The sequence below is a fragment of the Chroicocephalus ridibundus genome, chromosome 3 (assembly GCF_963924245.1).
Source record: "Chroicocephalus ridibundus chromosome 3, bChrRid1.1, whole genome shotgun sequence".
Taxonomy (NCBI): domain Eukaryota; kingdom Metazoa; phylum Chordata; class Aves; order Charadriiformes; family Laridae; genus Chroicocephalus; species Chroicocephalus ridibundus.
In genome coordinates this window covers 79,666,204-79,681,467 of record NC_086286.1, presented here as the reverse complement: position 1 = coordinate 79,681,467, position 15,264 = coordinate 79,666,204, and the positions used below count along the sequence as shown (strand labels likewise).

The window sequence follows — 15,264 nt, the reverse complement described above, 5'->3', positions numbered from 1 at the left end:
TAATCTGACCCAATATAGACATCTGGAATGAAGACACAGCTGAGCTAATTGTCTAAACTCTCTTTAAAATCAACCTAGAGAAGCAGGCACTTCAGAGAGACAGCTGAGCTCATTCCGAAGTCGACGACTGAGACAGCTCGGACGAATTGTGCCCTAGGAGTGCCTATTTCTCCCTGCTGTGAAGGAAACTTAGGGTGACTGGCACAGACATAGATGTCCCCATAGAGACTGGAAGTTAAAAAGCCCACCCTATGTGTTTGCTGTGCCTCTAGGGTTTGTGCAATCGCAGAGCGTGGCATGGTGATGGTTATTAGTCAGTCTGTGTTCATCCCCTCCTTTCTCCACAAAAAGAAATGAAGTAGCCTCCATGCAGAAGAGATATGACACCAGGATCCTTGTGTGCTTCAAGGGAAAGAGGATACCCAAAGTACTCTGCAGAAATAAACAGTGTGATAACCGTTTCATTCCAGTGGGTACCTCAGTGAAACGCGGGTGGGTTTTGAGCCTCTCAAGGCACACACAAGTGATTTGTGCAGCTCTGATGATTGATTTGTGGCGAGGACTCTTTGGTTTCATGCAGAGCCCTCCTTTCACTAGTGCTGGTAGTAGCCAATCCAGGGGAGCAGGGGGGGCTGCTTAGATTTCTGGCCTCCCAGCAGTCTGTCTGTGAAGGCTGCAGAGGGCTCAGAGCCTGCCCGTGTCCGTAAAGAGGGGGCGAGCAGCGGGGGCAGAGCATTGGTGCAGCCCCTGATGCCGCAGCCCTGACCTCTGCCATGCCCATGAGTTCCTCCTGCCCAGGCCTAGGGAAGGGCAGAGGTAAAAATCTGCTCCTTCCCCATTCTGGTTGCAGGGAAGCCCCTCATGAGAGACTCCCAACCTCATAGAAATTCTACTAAAATACAAAGAGGCTAGGAGCTGCACTAATAACTGTGTTGATTTGGGCCCTTGGAGGTTTATGTTGATTGCACTGGCCATGCTAACCCTGGAGAAGAAAGAGTCCAGAGAATTGTCTTTTTCTCTCTTGCTCCCCACCTACCCTAATTGGAAAATCTGAACATACTGCCCTAATGTGCAACTTTTCCTGGATTTTGTTTCCCATCATATTGTATGAAAAGAAGGAAATTAGCCAAATATTTTTACGCTAGAGTTCTGGAGAGACAGATTGAATTCATGTAATAGCAACATGGACTCTCTAAAAAGGAATCAATGCAAGCGTGACCTTTTCGGGCAAGTCGTCAAACTCTGGATTATTTAATGTACCAATTACTTGATTATTGGAAGTGCTAATCAGCAACATAATCCTTGATGTTAAAGTTTAGTCTCTGCATCAGGATGTGGACTGTCAAGCTCTCCTAGCTTGATGCAATTCGAAGAACCAGCATAAGATGTCTCGGTGCCAAAGTCCTACTATGATAACGGAATGAGGCTAGGAAGAATATGCTGTTGAGTGTTATTTTTTCAAGTTTGAGCAACACGAGTTTCTAAAATTAGCAGTGTTAGTGTTGCCTGCCTACATGCTTTACATCCAGGCGGGATCAGTTTTAACCCTCCAGTTTTGGTGTCAAGGTTTCCTAAAGCAAATAAATGGGAACACTAAGGTCTGCTTGGATTTAACATGATAGTTATGGTAAACTAAATTAGAAAATTAAGTGGCACACGCTAAACTAACAACTAGCTACTGTGTGTGTGTCTCTGTTTGTGTATATTGGGGGCAGAAGGGATTTTTTCTGCTTATGTCAGCAGAATTTCTCCCAGAAGTAATGGAAATAGTAGGAGTATGGCCACCTACAGAGCCAACCCCTATGTCCTGGGGTCAGCATCTGCTGAGTTATAGGCCCAAACCTCCAGCTGTCTAGTCCATACGTTGTAGTCGTAAAAATATACAACATCCAGTTCAGAGCAGAAGTAATATGTATCCCACTGTGAGCTCTCCTGCCCATAATGGTCCGGCACAAGATTTCCTTCTCTGGTCAGGATTCCTGAGGCAATGGGCATAGCTATTAACCTCCCTTTCTGCCTTAAGAGTTTTTATCGCTCCCCTGTCACTGTAGCGTCTATGTACCAGTATCTTACCCTACCCTCCTCACTCTGATCAAGATAGAATTTGACCTTAAAGGTATACTGGAAAACAAATTTTATAGATTTAAACACATTTTTATGCTAATCATCTTCACTGACACAGTACTATGGGCCAGAGCCTTACCTAATTTTACTGGATGTAGGGCCACTGGTGCTAAACTAATTTAAATCAGCAGAGTAATTGGACTCATACACTTAACACCTACTCTTCTGCTTCAGAAGTTTTCCTTCACCTGGCTTCTTATGGGCCTACAGACATTTTCCATTTATCCGAAGGGGGAGAGGAGAGACTGTTAACACCACAAAGTCTTAAACACATTTGCTTGGAACTGAAGCTTTGCCCTTGAGAGCTGCCTGGCTGTAGCAGTGTGATCTTACATTTCAGAATTGCCTGTGTAGCTTCTCAGATATATTAAATCAGAAAAAGGATTTCCCAGGAAAAAAAAAAAAGGGGGGGGGAAGTGGCTCTCAAAATGGTGAAGTATAAAATGACATGCTTCCAGAGTAGCTTTCAGCTCCCACATCTTGCTGCCGGGGTGTGGGAGCGCTAACTTCCGTCTCAGTGGCAGTAAATAGCAGGCTCGTGGTACGCTGCTGTAGATCACTGCACACTCTTTGCATCAAAGGAACGAGTGCTGATTTCTGATGAGTTTCTCCTGCTTTTCTATAAAACCTCCTAGGGCATATGTTTCAAATAGGAAATCTGATTCTTGAACCCAATTGAGAAAATAACCACGCTTGGTCTGATTTGCGAAGATAGTGAGCATCTTAGGGCTGTTGGCAAACAAAAGACACAGACAGAACTTCAGCCAGCAAAAATTGCCATAGCTTCATTGACAGACCCACAGAAATCTGCAGAGCCTGCGGCTCCTGGAGGCTGTAGCTTACCTGACAGCTCCCAGGACCTGACTTCAGAGAACTTACTTGCCCTTATTAGTTTTAATTGTCTTGTGAAATGAAGATTATTTGAACTGAAATAAGCATCTAATCCATGCCATTCCATAAACTGGTACAGCCCACATTCACAGAATCACAGAATGGTTTGGGTTGGAAGGGACCTTAAAGATCACCCAGTTCCAACCCCCCTGCCATGGGCAGGGACACCTCCCACTAGACCAGGCTGCTCAAAGCCCCATCCAGCCTGGCCTTGAACACTTCCAGGGATGGGGCATCCACAGCTTCTCTGGGCAACCTGTTCCAGTGCCCCACCACCCATAATCCTTTACCTTCAAAGGTAAAGGATTCAAAGACTGACCAGGCACTTTCATACATATAAGGCCTAATGCTCCTCTTATTTAAGTTGGTGCCAAGCAGATTTGGCTGCATTCAAAAGTGTTAAGTGTAAAACAGGCAGAGGGGGAGACTAGCTCTCCATCAGTCTTTTCTTGTGCTGTCGAGCTACCCTGGTCAGTGGCACAGGGAAAGTTTATGGGGGAAAAAAAGCACAGCTCATGATTAAATACAGAGTCCCTAACAACAAAGACCATAGTAAAACAGACAGCCACCCTTGTAAAAACATCCTCCGAAACAACGATTGCCTTTACATTCAGAGGCTGAGATCCTGGACAGTATGTGTCTGATTGCCACTGAAATCTGATAAGGAGCTAAGCACCTAATAGCCTTTGTGAAGCTTGACCCCGAAACAACCATGGCCAACTTCAGCGCGGAGCGGTGAGCTCTGAGCAACTGTGAGGAGCTAATAAACTATTTCTCAGTGTGACAAGCAATACCTGGAAGTGGGTCAGTAAAGGAGCAAAACACTTTTGAGGACTGTGGTTGCAAAAAAGTTGGACACAATCAAGTGGTGAGCAATAGATTTTAAGAGAAAATTAAATCCTTGTTAAAAAAGCAGTGGCAGATTCAAGCAAAGCAGAAGCAAAGCCATTTGAGCAAGAAATCAGGAGGAAATGAGACTGTGACAGGCAAGCCTTTCTGAAGCACTTTTTGTTTCCAGATTACCTGCTGAGTCTCTCCCTGTCTATTTTTAGGTCCCATAGTGCAAAACAGGCAAGTTAAGCACATTCCTGGGTGCCTCCATTAGTCCAGGCCTGACAGCTGAGGCCTGCTAATCATTACCTTATTTACACTGTTTTGATAATGAGCTACATTTCACTCCTGTGAGCAGAGGCTGTGTTTGGAAGCATGTGTGATCATCTCGTGAGAGCCGTGAATCGAAGTAACCTCTGACATTTTGCAGAACCCTCAACTGTTCAACATTTGCTTCTACCAGGAAAATTAGAGCTAATAATTAAATATCTGGGCTTGATCCTGTCCGGTACTCTGCGCACTCAGCGCTCGGTGCCTTTAATGCAAGTTGAAGGCCCTCAGCACATTACAGACCGAGGTCTTCCCTCTAACTCATTTGCATGGCTTTACTTCCTCAGACACGATTTTGGTATTTGAAAAGAATGGTATTCCTGTACAACATGTGTCTCAATTTGTAACGATATCCTCCCTGCAGCTGGCTTGCTTTTCCAAGTGTTTCTGAAACATTACTGTCTTAAATTCGAGCCAACCTACAATAACAAATTATCTAGAGGCAAAGAGGCTGAACTGCGTTTGTCGAGAGGACGCCCCCACTCTCCGCTGTGCTCCATCTTCCAGTCCCGGTTTTGGACTTTCAGGCTGTGTAATGTAATCATCTTCTATGGAAGCACACATTTCCAAAAGAAAAAAACCAAACAAAACCTAAAAAAATAGGGGGTTTAGGGATTGGGTAGTGCAGAGTGAAATAACTACCGAGTTCCGACCTCTCTGGAAAGATCTGCATCCCATCATTGGCTGACTGATATTGAAACCTATGGTTAGAGCAATTTTCAGCTATTTATTTGGAGCCCACGTGGTTAAATGTAAAACTTGGTGTTGCCTGCTTATGCTCCAAGTATTTATAAGCTTTCATGAACCACTCGTGCTGCCACTTCTAAGTTGCTTATCCAAAAGGAGGTGAAAAAAACCCTTTCCCACAGGAATTCTCCAACTGAGAGATGCTTGAGCACTAGTATAAAAGAAAAGATAGATGATGAGGTCACTGAAAATTTGAATTCCGACCCTGCCTTTCGAAGTACAATTAAAATGCCTGTTCTGTTTTATTTGAAGCAGTTAACCGATTATTGCTGAACTGGTTATCTTGGTGGTAAAAATATTGTTCCTGTTTTCTTGGGGTGGGTAGGGGAGGTGGGAATTAGAGAAAAGCTATAACAATGGTTGGGTCCAACGCAGGTCGCTCCACGGCCAGCAGTGCTGGGGATAAGGGAGATGCCCTGAGGTGCCCGGCACTGCACTGAGGTCCATGCCAAGTCTCACATGCTTACTCCTTATGTGTTCTGGGTGGGTTTTTCCTCTTCCTTCCCCCACAGTATAATCTACCTGACATTTTGGCCGCTTAAGCATGCCCCCTTGCCTTTGGATGAGTCTGCATCTGCTCTTGCTTAGGCTGAAACAAACCAGGATGGGGGCTGTGAAAAACAGTCATGGGGATGGTGCCAGGCACACAGCCCTGGATGGTTACAGACAGAGGGGTTGTTCATGGGAAAATGGGAATATGTTGATTGCTTCCTGATATGGGATGCTGAAACTTTTCAGCATCAATACTACTTTTGCACTTTTTTCAGCATTCAATACTGCTTTTGCAAAAATTTATTATTACATTTATTGTTGTTGTTGTTGTTGTTGTTATTATTATTATTATTGTTATTATTAGTTGTTGTTGTTGTTGTTATTGTTATTAATTTATGGCCCACAATAGCATTTCAGATTAAAAAGCCGGGCCCAGGTGTAACCTAGATGAGGAGGAGGACTCTGACAGGGAGGTATGGGCTGTTGCTCGGCAAGACCCCCATCTTCACCATTCGTCCTCCTCCACACTGCTATGCACAGTTAATCTGCCTTTTTCTGGCCATTTAGCTGGTTTACCAGAGAGATCAGCTTGGATAAGAAAATTGAGAAGTGCCTCAGAATAGCCAGAAGCCTAGTGGTTTGGGCCCACAGAAGGCTGCTGAAATTCAAGTTGAAGTTTCTATTCTGACTTAGACAAAATCTGAGGCTTAAAGAAGGGTTATCACATCACAGTGGTTGCCTGTTTTCAGGAAAGGAGAGTAGAAACTGTCTGGATTTGGTTTTCCTTCTGTTTTAGTTTTTATGTTTTGTCTTTTTTGTTTGTTATTTTTTTTGTAAAAACATCCTTGCAAAGTTTCAGCCTTATCCCAGCGCAGAATGGGAGAATTAGTTGAAAATTTGGCTGTTTCTTTTAAAAGGAAAATCATATCTTCTGCCACATCTGCACATGAAGCGTCGGTAAGGCAAAGCAAACTATTTACAGCTCTGCCAAATATACTGGTGCTGCACTAACTGGAGGTCAGTGGGCTGCCTTGCTGTTGTGGAGATATACCTGGTTGCCCCACTGTAAAGCAGAGCCTGGCCCAGGCGGGCTCTGTGCTGTGCCACAAGGGGCCATGGCCAGAGACAGTGGATGTTACAGCTGAGATTGCAAGTCCAGAGCCATGGTGGCATTTTCCTCTTTGCATGGCTTGCATGCATACCTCGAAATGCCCCAAAATGTAAACCAGAGACCCCCTCCCAGAGAAAGCCGCGAGAAGGATGGTGCCATGGGGCTGGGCAGGAGGACCTGGTTGACATTGGTTTTGTCTTTAGTTCAGATTGAAAGTGAAGGAGAGTTTCAGGAACTCACTGAACAATTGTTCTATAAAAGGTTAAACCACAAGAAACTTCTTTGAAATGGCAAAAAATTATATGAAGAGAATATTTAGAGAGGTTCTGGGGAGATTGCTACTTTGAAAAGTAGAAAGTGGTATAAATGGGGAAGGAAGGCTGATGCCAGAGAAACCTGACAGCAGCACTAATGCTGAAATCTGGGGAACCAAGCCCAAACGTTCATCTTAGCCTACCAAGACTGATCTCCACTGCCTCCCTCCACAGCTGGTGGATAGAGAGGCTCTTCCCAGATGTGTTTCAGAGCACCAAATGCAGTGCCTACTCTGTAGCACCCCTGGACATGGGAAGGAGAATGAGGACACGGGTTGCCCTGGGTTAAAGTTCATGAGCCCGTACCTCTCCTTTCCCTGTACCACAAGAAGAGGAAAGCAGAAAGCAATGCAATTTGGTGGGGAACTGCTTTCACGAAAAGCTTGACAGTGATGGGAACATGAGGAAATGGAAATTTTAAATGCTGCGGCATGAGTTCCTGGTGGCAGCTGTTGTGCCCGGGAGAATCCAAACCTGAAGGGGAGAGGGGGTGCCATGTCCCCTGGATCTGTGCAAAGCAAGCCGCACAGTGAAGTTATGTTGCTGCTTTGTGGTACAGGGAAGGATTTACAGCAGCCCAGGCCATTGTCCCCAGGTGTGTGGCTGCTCTCTGCTGAATTTAGGGAATCCTGTTTCCACTGGCTATAAAGAAGAGCTGCATGCTTACCTAGGCCAAGACAGTACTCCTATTTTGGGGGGAGCATTGTCTTTATGGACAGGTATAACGGAGTGAAGAAACTACTTTTCCCTTTGCCTTATGTTGTATCCCTACCATGGAGCCTGTTGCTGGAACAAAGCAGTCAAGGGCAGACTCTGCTGCTAGATAGCTGGGTTTTGAACAATTGCCATCGATTTTGAAAAAGGTAGAGAGGGCTTCATTTCTGTCTTGTTTCTCTTCAGTGAACTGACTGCCTGGTAAATGCAGGAGCATGGACCCCACATCTTCTTGGTGACTCTCAGGGTCTCTTCCGCAGTGGTGATTCCTTTGCTCCCTTTTTTTAACAGGTCGTTTTCCCTTGGGCCATGCAGGAGCACGATGGACAGTCTGGGACTGTATTTCCACCATTTCCTTGCTACATAACAAGGGCATAGTGACATACATCCCTGTTCCTAACTTCACTAGCTAGTTTCAGGCTTCAATTTAACATACGTTGAATGAGTTTAGTGAGAAATGGTATTAAATGTACCAGCAAGGGGCCGAACGTAGATGTAAACTTGTGAAATTTCCTTAAAGGCTTTTCTAGGAATAGATGCTGGGAAGCAGGAGTCAGCACACAACAGACCTTCTGCTTTTCGGGTCGTGTTTCTCCCTCAAGGTCCTTCCCTGACTACAAGGGACTGGATATGGTTGCAAACACGGCCCCTGGTGCATCCCTTCAACATTTCAGTCACAGAATTGGGGATGACTAAGCTGTTCCTACCACTTCTTCTGCCTAGGCATAAAAGGAGGGCAAATCCCAAGCCTCTTCCCCAATGCATTCCTTGAAATCACAATGTCTGCTCAGATTACAGCTCACGTTTCAGCAGGCGGGAGAGCCTGAGTTGCATATCTGACCCAAAGTTGAGAAGGATCCATAGCTCACCAGACCAGAGCAGAAGGAAAACACCACCTTCAAAATCAAAGGTTGGTGCTTAAGGACCCTGCTTGTTATCCCATTTGTGCTATAGGCCTCCCCTGACTGTTGCAGTGTGGCATCCCTTCAGTTAGCTCATGGAAAGACTAATCATCAAGTATTCAAAGGGGAAGGTTTTAATGAAGAAGCTTGAACTGCTTTAAGAATTGCTAAAAAAAAAAAAAATAAAATAAATTACAGAACTATTACAAGTAACAGATGATTCCAGAGTGTTTCCAGGGCTGAGTTTGCTCCCATGCTGACTTTAGCTGCACTCTTGTGGTTTATCTTCAGAACAGTTTCCCTGAGAAAATAATTGCAGTGCCTTTACTCTAGGGCCATGCATGTCCCAGATGAACCAGGCCTCTTTTAGCACATCAGCATTCATTGTCCGGGTGAATTAAGTGCTGTGCTAAATGATGGAAACTCTGCCATGCCAGCCCACATCAACGGTTGCCTCAGCCATCCCCACCCAGTCTCTAATTTTTTTCTGAACAATAAGATGTGAATCTGGAGACAGAAATGTTCAATGGAGCACAGAATGAGGGGGAAGCAACCATGGAAAAAACTGTGTGTTTGCGTGCGTGCGTGTGTCCAAAGCCATGTCAATGACATTGGCCCCTCTGAGGAGGTAGGACATGATCGGGGAGGGCACTGGGTAGAAGCAGCTATTTCTGGTGGCTATCACTGCCAGCAGGAGCATGCCACCAGCGTGGCAACAGTTGGCTCGTGGGGCAGCGCTGGGAGAGGGCACGGGGGATCAGGGCAGCAGAAGAAGGAATTGCCTCCACAGCTGAGTTACCCAGCTCCTCAGCATGGAGGCATGGAGGGCGAGTGGAGTGAGGAGGACTTCTAGCAATTAGCTCCACCAAGCAGGGCCAGGCTTCCCACCCCACAAGTCCCAGGGGCTGCGCAGGACAAAGGGCTGTAGGTCTGCAGCAGCACCTGGAAAGAGCTGGCGAGCTTCCTGGCTAGAAAGGGAGGAGGGAAGCTTGCTGGGGAGGCCTTGCCCTAGCTGCCAAGCTCTCCTGCCAAGCTCTAACTCTGTGTTGTTCTGAGCAAGGATTTAAATCCTCATGTGTCAGGGCATAAACCAAAGAGGAGACTCTGCGTTGGTGCAGCATGACTTAACAGCCGCAGAGGGCATCAGTGCGACTCTCACCTACTGTTCACAGGAGCACCGTGTTGCTGTCTGAGCCCGCATAGGTGAACCTCCAACTTACCTGCTTGAACTGGGTCATCACCCATTTGAGTTATTCTCCTTTTGCCCCCCTGCATTGACAATGGGGCAGAAATGAGCCTTTCTACTTGTTCTCTTTCTGTCATCTTTTCCATGCTGCCTCCTGGGGTTGGAGTTACAGCCTGCCTCTAACTTCTAAGTGGTCTTGCATCCCAGGATCAGCCCAGCCCTGCTTAGCTTTGGAAAGCAGGCAAACCCCAGTGTGCGCACCTCAGTGCAACTCACATAAGCTCAACTCCATGGCTTTATGCTTACAAAAGTTCTTCTTTGGTGGCTGATGCAATTTTTCTCTCTGATCAGCAAAATTTGATGTGCGTTGAGGGCAAGTTCAGCTGGGGTGAAGAGCATATGTTGCTCTCCTAAAAAGTAATTTGTTTTTTTGGGGGAGATATAAATAGCTGACTTTGTTGTGCTGGTCACGCACGCTGGTGTTGGCACGAGGTGTATAACATCTAACTGTGAAGTGGTGATGACTAGTGTGTTCTCATTTCTTTGTAAAACTTCGCATGCTATGCCTGATATGGACTTTTGTTCTGTCACTTGATCGCTACAAAGATGCATTCATCAAAGGCAATGACTGCCATATGAGCCAATCAGCGGGGAAGGTCCTTCTCTCCAATCCACACAGTCTGTTACACTGAGGCTATCTGCAAGGAGGGGAAAACAGACAGGAATTACAAAATTAGCTGACTGCTCCAAGCAGAAAGCGTTGAGAGCTAGTGAACTTCTTTATGCCCTCCCTCCAAAATCACTCATCAGTCTGTGCTATGCCTATGCCATGCCATTTGAGACTGATTAGAGAGGGATGGAAATTCATTTCCCTTGATGTATGGAAAGCGAGGAGCAGGCGAAATACCTGAAGTGCAGAGTGAGGTTTCATACAGACATTACAGATTTTGTTCTCTCTTCTTCCCTTTTTAGTTAATCTCAGAGCAAGTTTTCAAGCCAAAAAGTGACAGAAAGCAGTCCTGTACTTTATGGGGAGTATTTAGTAGGTGGATGCATCCCAGCTCTCAGTCTAGTCGTTGTCCACAGCTCTCTGTACACACAAAGTGGCTCATCCTGCTGGGCACGTTGCCCTAAAGCCCAAATGTTACTCCTTAACCTAGATATAATGGTCTCCGTGCTCTGGGAGTTCATGCTGGTCAGCATATTCAATGTGCCTTCCAGTCTCTGCTTTGAGAAGAGTGGAGGTTTGGCAGGGGATACGAGCACAGTGACAAGAGGGATTGCAGAGGAGCCAGTGTGAAGGGGAGATCTTTGAGCAGACTGAGAAGGAAAATGTGACCCAGCACCAAAATTAAGGCAAATAAGTACTTCAGAGTTTCAACCCGAATGTTCAGGGGACAGCAGATCCCATCCAAGGAGAGAGAGTCCAAAGCATTCTGTGGAGAGAGAGAAGACAGTCCCTGCTAGGCAGTCTACATGGTCAACTGACAAGGGAAGCAGAAGGACATGAGGCCATAGTGTATCACCCAGTAGCTCCTAGATAAACTAAGGCATCAGGAGCTTGTAACCACTGTGTTGCTGTTAGTTGCATTAGGTTGGTGAGAAGGTGATTTGCGTTCTCAAAAACATGATTCCAAAGATTTTCGCGACCTTGGCCTTCACCGCCGGCAAAGCTGTCCTTATTTTAAGGGAGCTATCATGTGCATTTCTGAAGGCCTCAAATCAATAAAGCTGTGTTTGCCTCAGTATTGTTCACCCAGTCAAAGCACCAGTGGGCTTCAGAAGGAGGTTGTCTGAATAAGTTTTGTGGGATGCATCCCTTTTGTGTCCTAAATAAAAAAAGAAAAGCAGTCAGTACATCTGGTCAGATAACAGGAGGAAAATGGACCTGGGTGTGATGACCAGGATATAAAAAGGGAACAACTGGAAAAATAAATTATTTGTCTAATTCTGTGATCTGCTCTAGCAGGATCTGGAGGGTTTTGTTCCCCTCTCACACACGGTCCATGGAAATGTATGCGTTCAGTGCTAAAAATATCAGATGTTAGTAGCAGTTTACCTCAGTGAGAGCAATGCCTAGTTCTGCTTTGGCTCTTAAAATGCCTTTAATTGAATTCTGTTTGTCATGCTAGGCACTGTCAGTCACCGTGCTCTGCTGGTGGTGACCCTGCCGTGCTGCAGCTGCTGTTGCGGTGGTACAAGTGGGAGGAGGCCGGTTGCAGACTGTCCCAAGAGACGACCGAGGAGGTTGTGGGGAACTCCAGCCCGACCTCCCTCACTGCAGCTCGGTTTTGCTGTGTTGAGCATACATCTCTCCTTTGTATGACTGCAGATTTAGAGAAAGGCCAAGAGGGGCATCTTCAGTTTGTATGCGTAGCATGGATAGTACCTACAGAGTTAGCTGTGTCAGTGGGAGATGTATATTTATGTGAGAGTGGAGCTGTCTCCAGGTGTCGTTCCAGTTTATCCATGAGGCAAATCAGCCCTGTGGAGCCGCACACCAGCCCATGTAGTGAGGTCTCTCTGGGAGCCCTGGCACGTGCGGTGTTCCCCATCTTATCCTTATCCCAGGTGCTGGGGGATCCTGCTCCAAATGCCTCTCCTTCTCTGACTCCACTTGCCCGCCTGTGCCGTGCAGAGAGGTACATCCCAGCTCTGTAAAGCACACTGAGATCAAGGGGTGAAGGGTACTGTATAATCGCAAAGTATCATTATTCACCCATGGTCTTGTAGGATGAAAGGCACTCCATGAAACCCAGAGAATGAACTATTATTATATCGGTTTCCAGCTTTCTATCGCAGGAATTCCTCCATCTTCCTTTCCAGCAACCTCGGAGGTTGCATGTACCAATGGCCCTTGTGGCAGGAGGGGCAGCCAAGGCTGAAGCGGTGGGTTTGTGTCCCAGCCCGGCCACCCGCCCAGCATGAGGCTACGTGCCGTGTGCGCTCAGGCGGTGCCCAGCTCGCCTGCGATGGGTCTCCCGCCGCTCGCCCTCACCACCTCTCCTTGTCTGCTTTGCAGGAACGCTCGCCGACAGGGTACCTTGCATGGAGAAAGGGAGCAGAGCAAACCACGTCACTCCACCGAATGACACCAGCTGGTCCGCTCACCACCCCCTCCGGCTGAAAGTCCAGCAAAGAAAGCAGCTTCCTGTCACGAAGCCCCTCCGAGGAAGCCTCGGTCCCACGGGTGCCTTTGACCCAGAAGACAGCACATCATGGACCCACACAGTGTGCTCAGCATTCCTGCGACCACCCCTCTTCTCCTCCAAGGAACGCTTTTTCCTCTTGGTTTCTTGCTGGGGGGGATTTTTCACCCTGGTTTCAAAAACCACACGGACCAACATAGGTACTTTTCCCTCTCTGACTTCAAAGTTCAGATATTTGAGACTGGACAATGATACGGATTTTTTTTTTTAATTTTTTTTTTTCCTTCGAAAAACTGCTGTGGTTTTGCTGCTACACTAAGAATCGTGATTTGCATTGTATGGTTTTGGACCTATTCAAGTTTTGATGGGGGAAAGGGGTAATACTGGAGTAGCAACGCTTCAGAGTCATCTCTGTCCTACCCATGATGCACTTTTAAATGAAGAGTTAGAATATTTTATTGGCTAATATACTTTCCTTGTTATTTTTACAAAGGCCACCTTTATCCTTTCTAATGCCATATTTTCAGTGTTACACTTTTATGGCTTTTAATTTTTGATTTGACAGATGTAAGAAGCAGCATGAATAGTTTATACTGTGGTTTTTCAGAGACTGAATGCCAAGAGAACTCAGTAAATGTTTATTCTTCTCAGCTTTCTCTTTAAATTCCCCTAAATAGCGCCCCATTTGGGAACAGAGCAAGAGTGTTGAACTAAAGACCAAAATTCCCTCAAGGTGTAAAATAATCTGAGGGGAATATTTGCTGGGCGTCACGAAAGACTTGGATGAAATTTCAACCCTGATGGTTTTCAGTGATCCAGGAAGGCAGTGAGACAATCTCTCCATATGCATAGCCCTTTCATGATAATTAGAATGGTATGGACAAACCAATGAAAACAAGGGTAAAGTGAGAAAGATCCCCCATGATTCTGTTTCACTGTTTGCTTTCTCCTGTCATGGTTAAGAGAAATGTGCAATTCGATCCTCAATCAGTGGGTGGAGGATAACAGGGTAGAATTTACTTGTGTGCACTTGTACAGTTGTAGCCAAGAGTCCAAAAGTACACTAGAGCATGTTATACTGGCACTGAATTGGTAAGAGAGTTGTGGAGTATCCCATTCTGACAAATACAAAAAAGAAAAAAAAAGAAAAAAAAAAAAACAAAAAACCCCCATAAAAACCCCACAAAAAAATCAAAAAGAAAGAAAAAAAAACTTAAAAAAAAAAATCAGATCACCTTGTGATTCAGTGTAACTGTTTACTAACTCGAATAAAGCAATTGTTCACTCTCGAGTGTTCAGAGTACACCTTTTCTATAAGGCTGCTGCGGGGAAGTGAGGAGCAGTTTGCAGGAGCAGTGTGTGGCTGTCTCAGCGGTGTTGGGAGCAGGGTAGCAGAGTCAGTTGAACCAGAGCCTTGTAGTGATGGTGCACTATGAGCACTATGTATATACTGTATTTCTATATTTTCCTTTGTACAGATTCACTTAAGTCAAGCTACTGTTTTACAGGTGCTCCTTATTTATTAGAGCTGTGAAAGCTTGGAAAACACACCGGGCGAGTAAGCTCGCTTTTTAAAAAAAAAATACAAAAACCCAACAAAAAAACAAAAAAGAGGGAGAAATCCAACAACTCCTGAGTCTAGGGAGAGAGCTCAAAGAGATGCCGATGAAACATCTTCAAGAGAGCAAGAATCTGCAGCACCCTCAGTGTGCTCTGCTTTCCTTTTGGGCTTGCAACGCTTTTCTCTCTCCCTGACTGGTGTCAGATTTATTAAAACAAAATAAATCTCCAAGAAAAAAAAAATGCACTTAAATGTGCTGTTGTTTTATTATTATTTTTTTTTCCTTTTTGTGCATGCGGTTATTCATTCCTCTACCTGCCTGGTCACAGATCAAACAAAACTCAGTCTGAAGTCTCAGCAAAATATGTGCAAGTGTTCTTGGAGGCTGTACCTATGTCCCTTCCGTTTTTGCTCCTCCCTTCTCACCTCTCAGTTTCTGCAGTGTTCAAGGCGTGGGGAGGGGGGGGAAGCACCCCACAGTTAGTACAGTGCAGAGTTAGGTCCTGATCTTAGAGAAGAGCCCCAGATGGATGCACTGGCTGCAGCTTCATTCGTTTCAAGGGGATCTGTGCAAGCGTAGAGGCCGCATTTGGGGCTACGTACTGAGTGTGTTCTGCCTGCCTTTTGTAAGGATGTGATTTTTATTATGCATAACCCCCACCCCTCCCTGAAATCAAGCCTAAGTTCTTCAAAGTACGAAACTCCTCCCAAATGCCCCCAAAAGTGCAACAGCAACAGATTTGCAGGCCCTGAGCTATCTCGTGCAATAGCGTTTGCTTCCCAGCTTTTGGCCGGCACAGCCAGCGCTGCTGATGGAGGGGTTCGAAATGTCCGGTGAGCTCTCTGTTTGACTGATTTCATTAACCAGCCATGTAAGGCAAACAACAACAGCATAAGCGTGCCTGCTTGGAA

The 15,264-nt window shown here is 45.8% G+C and overlaps 1 protein-coding gene across 2 annotated transcripts in view; it reads left to right on the top strand.

Annotated features, from left to right (window-relative positions):
* The window catches only part of SOBP (sine oculis binding protein homolog), a 121,675-nt gene extending 107,091 nt beyond the window's left edge, over nucleotides 1–14,584 (top strand). For both annotated transcript variants that reach the window (XM_063329844.1, XM_063329843.1), the window contains one exon: nucleotides 12,665–14,584. The gene's annotated coding sequence lies outside the window, so the exon portion shown is untranslated. The remainder of the gene's footprint in view (nucleotides 1–12,664) is intronic.
* The last annotated feature ends 680 nt before the right edge of the window (nucleotides 14,585–15,264 follow it).